The sequence below is a fragment of the Microtus oregoni genome, unplaced genomic scaffold (genome assembly GCF_018167655.1).
Source record: "Microtus oregoni isolate MIOR12 unplaced genomic scaffold, Mior012 000064F_ref0000363, whole genome shotgun sequence".
NCBI classification, from domain to species: Eukaryota; Metazoa; Chordata; class Mammalia; order Rodentia; family Cricetidae; genus Microtus; species Microtus oregoni.
This window is the reverse complement of record NW_024543874.1, coordinates 5801246-5812177: the sequence shown is the minus strand read 5'-3', so window position 1 is coordinate 5812177 and position 10932 is coordinate 5801246.

Sequence of the window (10932 nt, the reverse complement as noted above, 5' to 3'; positions counted from 1 at the left end):
GCCGCAGGGGAAGGTGGGATGTTGCAGCCTTCTCAGTACTATGCTGACATCACAGATGTGTCTCTGTGTGGCCCGCGCTTTGATTTACTTCCTGGTGTTAGGAGTAGGTTAGGCCAGCCATCTGTTCCCTGTTGCCAGTCTCCTGGAGGTCACTGGAAAACATCTTTGAGATCTGGAGACAGAAACACCTGTAGCAGTGATGTGAGCTTTTTCTTTCCTTCACAGAACCCACTCATGAAGTAGATGCGTGAGTTCATGGTATTCTTTTCTTTTTGCCACACTGTAGAGCAGATCCAAGGCTCCTGCACACTGAGGTGAGCAGTCTCCCACTGAGCTGCACCCCCACATCCAAATCTCTCCTCTGGCTTACAAAAAGACATATTCGCGGAACACTTTTCGTCCTCTTTTAGTTTTTAGCATACGTTCCCTGGTGAGAAACCAGTCATCTTTGGGCTCCTATGTGTGTTTTGGTTATGTGGATCAGAGCTCATGGCTTATGTGTTAGCCCAAGCTAGCTCAGAACCAGACATGTAACCTAGACTGATTCAACTTCCTGAGTTCTAGGATTACAGATATGGGTCACCATACCCAAGGGTACACAGCAAAAAATATATATTTTAACATTTATTTATTTTATCTATATGCATTTTAACATTTATTTATTTATTTTGTCTATATGCAGGCATGCACATATCAAGGCAAGCATCTACAGTGTGGGTTCCAAGTTATCCGACTTATTTTTACCCACTGAGCTATCCTGCTGGCTTCTATTTTCTTTCTTTCTTTCTCTCTCTCTCTTTTTTTTTTTTATTTTCGAGAAACAGGGTTTCTCTGTAGCTTTTTGGTTCCTGTCCTGGAACTAGCTCTAGACCAGGCTGGCCTCGAACTCACAGAGATCCGCCTGCCTCTGCCTCCTGAGTGCTGGGATTAAAGGCCTGCGCCACCACCGCCCTGCTCTTTTTTTTTTTTTCTTTCTACTTATTTTGGGACAAGATTTCTCTGTGTAATATCCCTAGCTGTCCTGGAACTAGCTCTGTAGACCAGATTGGCCTCCAACTCACAGAGATCTGCCTGCCTCTGCCTCTGGAGGGCTGGGATTAAAGGTGTGTGCTACCACCACTGCCCAGTCTGGCCCCATTTCTAACTCTGCATATTTAAGAGAATGAAGGAATTTGTTTTCTTATGCGATTGGCAATTTTAAAGTGCCATACCACATCGAATCCTTTTTAAAAAGTTATAAGCTGTGTCTGGTGGCTGAAGCCATTATCCCAGCTACCCAAAAGTTTGCAGCCAGAGTCATCCCAAAAACCTGAGACCAGCCTGGGCTACAAGCTGAGTTCAATGTCATCAATGGATATTTGAGACCTTGTCTCAGAAACAAAGCAAAAAAGGCTGGGGATGTAGCTCAGTAGTGCTTACCTAACATTCAAAAGACGCTGGGTTAACCCCAGTAACATAAGGGGGAAAAAAAGACAGATTTTTGCTGGGGTTTTGTTGTATACACCTGTTCTTCTACTAGGGGAGGCAGGAAGACCCACAAGTGCTAGGCCCATCTCAGCTATATTATTAATATTCTTTTTTTAAAAATGCTGCAAGATCCCCACAGCAGTAGGCAGCAGAAATGTTGTAGGTCCCAAATGGTGGCGGTGGGCCATGTGGTGGCAGGCAGCGGGCCCTGGGAGCAGCCAGTCCCAGAGCAGTGGTGGCGGGCCATGTGGCAGCAGGCAGTGGGCCCCAGGCAGAGACGGCTGCTGGTCCCTGAGCAATGGCTGGTCCCAGGCAGGGAGACATATGGCGGGCGGGCAGAAGACAGAAACAAGGATAGACATGACATGCAGGGTGAGGTTGAATGTTTATTCAGGGGGTTATGGAGGAGGAAGGGTGAAGGGGGGGGGGACAGGGAGAGAGAGACAGAGAGAGAGAGAGAGAGAGAGAGAGAGAGAAGAGGAGAAAGAGACAGAGAAGGGGGGAAGCAGAGAAGTGGGGAGGGAGGCAGAAGCAAAGCTGCCTCTCAGAGCTCAGGCTGGAAGCTGAAGATCAGCCTGCCTCAGGGGATGGGGAGGGGAATGGGTGTGGCTTGTCTCTTAAAGGGACCAAAACCATAACAATTATAAAACCCTGTATTTGTTTGTTTGAGAGAAGGTCATTCTGTGTATCCTTGGCTGGCCTGAAACTGGCTATGTACACCAGCTGGCCCCCAAGCACTGGGATTAAGGGCATTTGCAACTATACCCACTCAGTCTCTGCCTTTAAAAACAAAAACATAGTATTCTTCTACTGTTAAAGATATGACAAGCCTGGTGGTGGCGCACACCTTTAATCCCAGCACTTGGGCAGCAGAGGCTGGCAGATCTCTGTGAGTTCAAGGCTGACCTGGTCTACAAGAGCTAGCTCCAGGACAGGCTCCAAAACTACAAAGAAAAACAAAAAACTGACTTAAAAAACAAACAAACAAAAAAGATGACAATTTATCCTAATGTAATGACATGATTTTACTGGGCTTTAAGTTTTAAACTTTCTTACTGCCACTTGCTATTGTAATACCTATGAGCCTAACCCCAGGCCATGACATAATGACAACAGTTCATACTCCTGTTTTCAATGTTGACTTTGCTTATTGGCAACATCAACGTTTATTTGTCGAAGGAAAGTCCCGTGGTTTTATAGTCGGCACGGTGTTAACTGACATTAAAGAGTGACTGGAACACTGCTGAGCACGGACAAGGTTCTGGGTTCCATTCCCAAGAAGGAGATGGAAGAACACAGCCTTCAGTAGAAGACTTCAAAGCCTCGGGAATTAGAAACAAGAGGGCAGTGTGACTAGAGAGATGGTTCCTGAGGTAAAAGTGCATGCTGCTCTCCCAAAGGACCCATGTTCAGTTCCCAGCATCCATGCTGCAGCTTCACAACACTGTGTAGTTAATTCCAGCTCCAAGGAAACCCATCCCCTCTTCTGGCTTCAGTGGGTGCCTGCATACAGGTCACATAAACAGAGACATATAAGTAAAGATAATTTTTAAGGTCAGAAATGGTGTTGTACACCTTTAATCCCACTAATACAGAAGCAGAGGAATCTCTTGAGTTTTCGGCCAACATGGTCTACATAGTGAGACCTTGTCACAGAATGGGAATGCGGTCAATCCCCAGGACCCACAATGGTAAAAGGGGACTCCCACAAATTGTCCTCTAACCTTTATACTCTTACAGTGGCACAGGTCTTCCTCCCAAAAATAACAAATAAAAAATTAAAATTTATATGCTCAAAGGCAGAGGATTCTTAGCACAATTGATTAAAGGCAGGAGCAATGATTCCCTCTGAAAATTAGTTGGCTGTAAAGAATTAGTAATAACGAAAAGATGATAATCACATAATAAAGGCCTGTTTTGTTAGATTTTAATTTTTAACAAGGTTGAACTTTCATTTCTACCTTGTTTTGGCAGTACTGTTACAAAGTAATAAATATGAAAGACCGTTCTACAAATGCAAAAATACTAACTGAATAAGCTCATTTTCTACCTTTAATTTAAAAACTATTTTTAGCCAAACTTAAGATTTATAGAAGTTAATCTCAAGAGGGGCTCCAAAAGAAAACTATATAAAGGCTATTTTTAAATGTAAAATTGCTAATGTACAAAATTTACATATATACATATTGCAAATAATATGCTCCCACACTCCCGTCAGGAGGCTAAAAAAACATTAAAGGTTGGAATTAAAGGAAAAACAAAATTATTTTACCGATGAGCTTTTTATTAGGTAACGTCTTTACATTTGATTTTTTTTAAATCTAGAGATACTGAATAGAAATGTTCACAAAACTATTCATTGGCTAAAGTACTACGTTCGGACAAAAATGTTTTTAATTTGTCGCTTCGCTGTAGTATTGAACGGAAGCATTTCAAATAAGTGCAGTATCCCAACGTAGCATTGCAATTCAGCGTCTGTGGCCATGTCACCTTTAAGTGTGTGCAGTTTGGAAGAACAGAGTTGGGCATTGTTAAAACAGTGTCATGGTGTCGTGTGGGGACGTTCGCATCATCTAAATAGGCGAGTGGGGAGAAGGGCCCCGCCGCGGTCCCCACGGCCGAGAAGCTCTGGGCGAAGAAGCGCAAGGGCCGCTGCGTGACAGTGCCCGGGTGTCCGCGCCATTGTGAGGTTGGCGGCGCGGGTCTGAACCACTATCCCTTCTCCGTGGGGCGGACGATCCTCGTCGCGGGCCCTTCGGCCGAGGTCGGAGTCGAGTGAAGGACAGGTGACCGCGGAAGCCCGGATCCTTCCGCGTCAAGTAGTGCGCCGTGCGCTTCCGCGAGCCCACGGCCGGCGTCGGAGACAGCGGATCCGGCTCCCAGCGGATCGGCGAGCGCGGGCCCGCGAGCTAGGCGGCCTCCGGCAGCCCAGAGGCTGGAGCGGGCCTGCGGACGGCAGGTGTCCGCCCCGCCCCCACCGCCGCGGGCAGGAAGAGGAAGCGGAGCGGCTGGGCCCCAGGGCCACCCGCAGGGCCTCGCGGGGCGGGGGCGCCGGAGCTACAAGAGGCGCGTGACCTAGTTCGTCCCGGAGTGGACTTGACAGGTTGTCAGCTTGGCTCCCCGCCCCCACCGCCTTCCGGGTCTGGCTCCTCCCCCACCCTCGCGCTCCTGGGCTCTCCCAGCCATTGGCCTCGCCCAAGCCGCACTCCCTGCCATTGGCTTCACCCCAGCGGCCACGCCCCCACCCAGCTCGCCGCGCCATTGGCCACGCGTTCCCAGGCCGCTCTTCCTATCATTGGCTTCGCCCCAGAGGCCCCGCCCCCAGTCTAGCTCGCCCTCCCGTTGGTCTCGCACCCATCCCTCATCTGGCTAGCTCTCCCATTGGTCCCTCGCGCCGGGCAGCCCGCCTCCTAAGGCCCGCCGCGGGTCCCAGCTGGTCGCTGTAGTTTGCTCCCGCGGGTATTCGCCGTCTGGGTGGACTTCCCTCCTTCTTTGCCTGCGTCTCGTCCTGCTTTCTGCGGGTTCTCTGAGCCTGGGCCTCGATCCCTGATCCCCGGTCCCCAACTCGGGGTGCAGCTGCGATCGCCACTTGCGGACGGATCCCGCCCCGCCCCTTTCTACTCAGTCCTTCGTCAGCCCACGCCTTCATTCTCTCACAACTTCCCAGCCTCCACTGAGTGGAACAGACCTCAGCGAATCCAGGGAGGGGGAGTGGTTAAATGTTAAATATCAATATGAATATTTTAGTTGATCTTGGTTTTTAAAGGGGGAAATTGAACGATCTAGATGACCCAGATCATTTAAACAGATTAAGAGCATTTTTGTTGTTAGTGGTGTTATTGGTGGTGATTTTCTTTGGGTGGTGTGTGTTGGGCTTGAAGGGGCTTTGTGTGTGTGTGTGTGTGTGTGTGTGTGAGAGAGAGAGAGAGAGAGAGAGAGAGAGAGAGAGAGAGAGAGAATATATCTCTTATTACCTTTTAACTGACTGGTGTGCGCACGAGTGCAGAAGCCAGAGAGGGCGCCCAGTTCTTTGTAGCTGCTGATTGTGGGCGCTGGGAACTAAACTCAGACCACAGCTGGAGGAGCAAACATTCATCTCTCCACCCTGGGATTTAGTTCCTTTTTATTTATTTTTATTTTATGTACGTTGGTGTTTTGCCTGCATGTCTGTGTGAGGGTGTCGGATCCCCTGGGACTGGAGTTACACAGTCGAAAGCTGCCATTTGGATACTGGAAATTGAATCCAGGTCTTCTGGAAGAGCAGCCAATGCTCTTAACTCTGAGCCATCTCTTCGGCCCCAGGATTTAGTTCCTAAAGTGCCAAATGAGACTGCAATGACCAAATTTCTTAATCCAGAAATATAGGTTGCTTTTCTTGGTAAACAGGCAAATTTCTATTATGTATGCAATATTGGGACTTAAAATTTGCTTGTGTACTTTTTACAATTGAGCCAGCTGTTTAAATCGGTTTTGAGGGTGAAGATAAACTGATAAAACTGCAAACGTGTATTAGCCCTCCAAGAGAAACCTTATTTCAAAAACCTCCTAGTCATGGAGATGCTGCTGAGTCAGATAAACTGATAAAACTGCAAACGTGTATTAGCCCTCCAAGAGAAACCTTATTTCAAAAACCTCCTAGTCATGGAGATGCTGCTGAGTCCGAGGGGAGTTACAGATTCCAGGCCAGTCAGGGCTACTTACGGAGACTTTGGCTTCCAGGGGTTGTTTTAATCCCCCTCAGGGTAGTGCCTGTAATCCCTGGGGACCGGAGGCGTTCAAGGTTAGTGTGAGCTATTTAAAACCAGCTCAAAAACAAAAACTGCTGCTGGGTGTGGTGGCGCACACCTGTAATCCCAGTTCTAGGGAGGCTGAAATAAGAGCTGGAGTTTAAGGCCAGCTGGGGCTACAAGAGACCCTGACCTACATATCCTGTCACTGTCGCTCCCCACACACTAGGAGAGGAGAGTAGGGAATACTAGTAACTTTCTCAAAATTACTGAAGTTGGAGCTCTTGTGTGCATCCAGGTACAGCTCTGTCGGGCTCACTAATTTGTTCCTAATGACAGAAGTGGCCTTTCCAACAGCCTTTCAGGCTGACCCGTAGGGTCCTCGTAGCCCCAGATCCTGGCCCAGCGAGTCTCTGCTCTTTAGGAGCCTGGCTGTGCCTCACCGCCCTCTAGGCTCACTGAACAGCTTTCACAGGGCAGCTCCCATCTCGGGAGCTTTGCTCATCGCTTCCCGGCCTGTCTGCTCCAGTATTTCTTCAGACTTCTCAGGTAGCTCAGCTCGGGTGTCAACCGTCTCTGAAGCAGGTCCTCTCCCTGCCCCCAACCAGGTACTTTCTGTCCGCTCCCAGTTACTTCCTTCAAAGCCTGTCGCACAGTCTGAAGTCTTCTTCTTGTTTACTTAACATGGCTGGTTCCCCTTCTCCCTCCAAGGCCCTTTCTGTTTCCTAGGGCAGGTGCTTAACAAATGCTTAATGACTAAACAAATGGATCCATTAGATGTGATCCAGTGAACAAGCAAACTGGCCTTCCTGTTGGACTGGCCCCGTGGTGTAGACACACCTGTAAATAAGAATTGGGAAAGTGGCTGTTCTTGTGAACAGTTTACCATTCTTTGGTTTTCTTACTTTATTTCCTGTTGATTTTTGATGAGTCGAGTAAGAAGCGAGGTCTGTTGACTCAAGGACACCCTTTTGCCCACTTTGTTTCAAGCTGTGCACAGACTGCAGAGTCTGACCTGGCCCTGGCCCCAGGTGGGCAGATCCTTGGCAGGCAGCCCCTTCCCCCAGGGCAGCTCCGGGCTCTGCTGGATGCTGGTTCCAGTGGGGGAGGGGAAGAAGTCTAGTTCCGAGCGACAGTTCTTGGATCCCAGCGGCAGTCCCGGAGGTGGTTAAGTGTCACCCCGCAGGGCAGGAACACAGAAAAAGAGGCTCTTCTCTCCCTCCCCCTCCAGCACTCTTTCAGGGGCTGGACCTGTCTAGTCTTTACACATGGGCCATTGCACAGGCTTTGGCCTTAGAGTGGCTGCCCCAGACACTACCTGCCCCAAACATTCAGTGTGAGTTTGGTGAACTTTGGGTCTCAGTGATTCCACCCATGCCTTTGCCTGTATTGTCAGTTTCAGGGGTACAGACATGATGCGCTTATTTCCTCACAACTACCAAAGCTGGGTGTGTGGTGGAAAATATCACCACCTAAGTGATGCACCTAGTACTCCTCGGGTAGAGGCAGGCCAGTTCTGAAGTCAAGGCTAGCCTCAGCAGTCACGTGAATTTGACGCCAGCCTGACCTTCGTGAGACCGTGTGTGTGTGTGTGTGTGTGTGTGTGTGTGTGTGTGTAAAACAAAAACAAGTAAATCAAAAGAAGAGGGAAAAACAAAACCATCCCAAACAAGAATCCTGCGGGGCGGGGGGGGGGGGGGGGGGGGAGGAGCTCGAGAAAATCTGGGAAGACTTGGGGAAGAGAAAACCATGAAAAACCTATTTAAAAAAAATTCAGCTGGGCAGTGGTGGCACATGCCTTTGAGCCCAACACTTAAGAGGCAGAGGCAGGTGAATCTCTGAGAGTTTGAAGCCAGCCTGGTCTACAACAGTGAGTTCCAAGAGAGCCAGGGTTACACAGAGAAACTCTGTCTGGAAAAACCAAATAAATAATAAAAAATAAAGTCCCTGTGGGCATCCCTTAGGGCCACAGAGAAGCTGCCAGTAGCCATGAAAGCTAAAAGTTTCTGCCCAAGTCTTTGGTCATCAAGTCACCCCTGACTAGGGACGGACCCAGGGCTTCCTGGTGAGCTCTACAAGCACTCAGTGCGAAGTATACCTCCTACTGAGCCGAGTACTCCTCCTGCTCAAAGGTGCTGGGGGCTTCCTGCATTCCAGGCCAGAGTTCCCTAAGCCTGGGGACTGGGAAGTGTAGAGCAAATCACGCCCTTGGGCAGGGTAGTGACAGGGTGGGACCTCTGTGCAGATTAAGGACGTGGTTCTCTTCCCCTAGGACAGGGAGTCTACTGTGGGATCTGAATAAGAATTCAGCGCTGGGCTGTCTGTACCCTGGAGCGCTGCTAGAATACTGGATGGGAGAGCTGACAGGTTTTAGCAGAGTTAGCCTGTCACATCTCAGGTTCTTTTTTTTTTTTTTAATATTTATTATGTATACAATATTCTGTCTGTGTGTATGTCTGCATCTCAGGTTCTTAAACCAGCGCTCACCGCTAGCTTGGTAATTTCAAAAGAACCAAATTGGAGAATTTATACAGTTTAGAACTGGAAGGGTTTTGGAAATCACATTGCCCAGTTATTCCTAGAACAGGCTTGGGAACTGACAGCCACCCCCAGCCCACACATTAGTCTCAGTTTCTCTATTAGTGGGGTGAATAATAGTGGTCTTGCCTACTCAGGGTTGGTAGGAGAACTGGATAAGATCATGCTTATGGTGAGACTTGGGAACATTTTCCTTGTGCTCTTGTTACTGTTGGAGTAGGGTGGGAGTAGGGGCGAGAAGGGCAATGGAACAAGTGCGGTCTGCAGTAAGCTTGCCTTGCTGCAAACCAGGGCCTGCACTGGTCTTTGCAGGAGTCATCCAACCAGACGAAGTGAAGGTGGTGATGCCAGCAGTTGAAGTGTAGCTCTGGGTGTCCCCACCTTACAGTAAGGAAGGCTCTTAGGACGAGAGTTGGTTTAACAGCTACACATCAAGGCTCTCTCTCTCTCTCTCTCTGGGCACGTGGTTTGGGAGGACATGTTCCTCTCAAGAAAAGATTGCCTGTTTCAGGGTAATTTGTGTTTTGCCCTCTTGGGCTAGTTTAAGTCTTCTAGAAAGAGTTACCAAAAAGATTGTCCCTTGAGAGATCTGTGAGGGGACTGCCTATGCGTGGTAGAAAAAGCTGAATAGGGCTAGAGGAACCAGGAAACTCTGGGGTATCCTCCGCCCCAACCCCTCTGCCACTCAGATGGCCAAGGGGTGTGGCTCTGAGGTGGTTTGGGCCTTGAGGCTTGAGCGTGAGTCTATCCTCAGTTCAGTGTGGCCTAGCCTACAGTACACCTCCAGCTGGATGGACCTGGGCGGAGGACCAGAGTGACCCTTATCATCTCTAGAGCCTTGAACTTACTTTACTTAGGAGAAAAGAGAGAACTGAGCTGGAAAGCTTTTGTGAGAACCTTTGAGATCTAACTGGAAGCCACGGAAATGGTGCGGCTGGCTAACACTAAGTTGATTAATTTAAAGGTTCCCTTGAGGAACCCATACTCACACTGTTATGGTTTTGGTCCCTTTAAGAGACAAGCCACAGGGAGCTGGAGAGATGGCTCAGAGGTTAAGAGCATTGCCTGCTCTTCCAAAGGTCCTGAGTTCAATTCCCAGCAACCACATGGTGGCTCACAACCATCTGGAATGAGATCTGGTGCCCTCTTCTGGCCTGCAGTCATACACACAGACAGAATATTGTATACAAAATAAATAAATATTTAAAAAAAAAAAAGAGAGAGACAAGCCACACCCATTCCCCTCCCCATCCGCTGAGGCAGGTTGATCTTCAGCTTCCGGCCTGAGCTCGTTCTCTTTTCCATCTTCCTCTCGGAAAGACCCTTTCTCAAAAAAAAAAAAAAAAATTAAATTTTTCTGTGTTTTTATTTGTGTTTGTGGGTGCCAGTGACGGTCAGAAGAGGCCCTCTTTCGCCCTTGAGCAGGAGTCACAGGCAGATGTGAGCTACCCAGAGTAGGTGTTGGCAACAGAACTTGAGTTCTCTGGAAGAACAGCCAGCAATCTTTCCTGAGCCATCTGCATTAAAAATATCTTTTTTTTTAATATTTATTTATTTATTTATTATGTATACAATGTTCTGTCTGTGTGTATGCCTGCAGGCCAGAAGAGGGCACCAGACCTCATTACAGATGGTTGTGAGCCACCATGTGGTTGCTGGGAATTGAACTCAGGACCTTTGGAAGAGCGGGCAATGCTCTTAACCTCCGAGCCATCTCTCAGCCCCGTTAAAAATATCTTTAATAACATCTCCAACTCTGCTGCAAAACAATAGGTCTGGATTTCTTTTCTGTGTAAAAAGTCACAGATCCCAGTTTGGCCTGAGTCATAGCCTGTGAAAGATTAAGGGAACTCCTCAGGCTGTTGAGAGTGACAGTCTGGAGCTGTTTCTGTCCTCTCGCTTCTGACAAGTCCAACGAAAGGACAGGCTGAACTGTAGGCCAGTTCTACTTCCTGCCATAGACGTGACTATTTTCAGGTTCCATATAACTTCATGGTGTTCCCAAAGGACCCAGGACACTGCGCATTCAACCGGCGGATAGTCTGCAGCCTGATGGTCACTAAGTCACCATGGCAAACGGCAGCATGGGGCCCTACTTTTCCAACCATTCTCCATTTAAGTTTTTATTTTCTTCCCACCCTCCTTCCTTTCTTCCTTCCTTTCCTTCTTTCCTTTTTTACTTTCTTGCTATTTTTTTTAA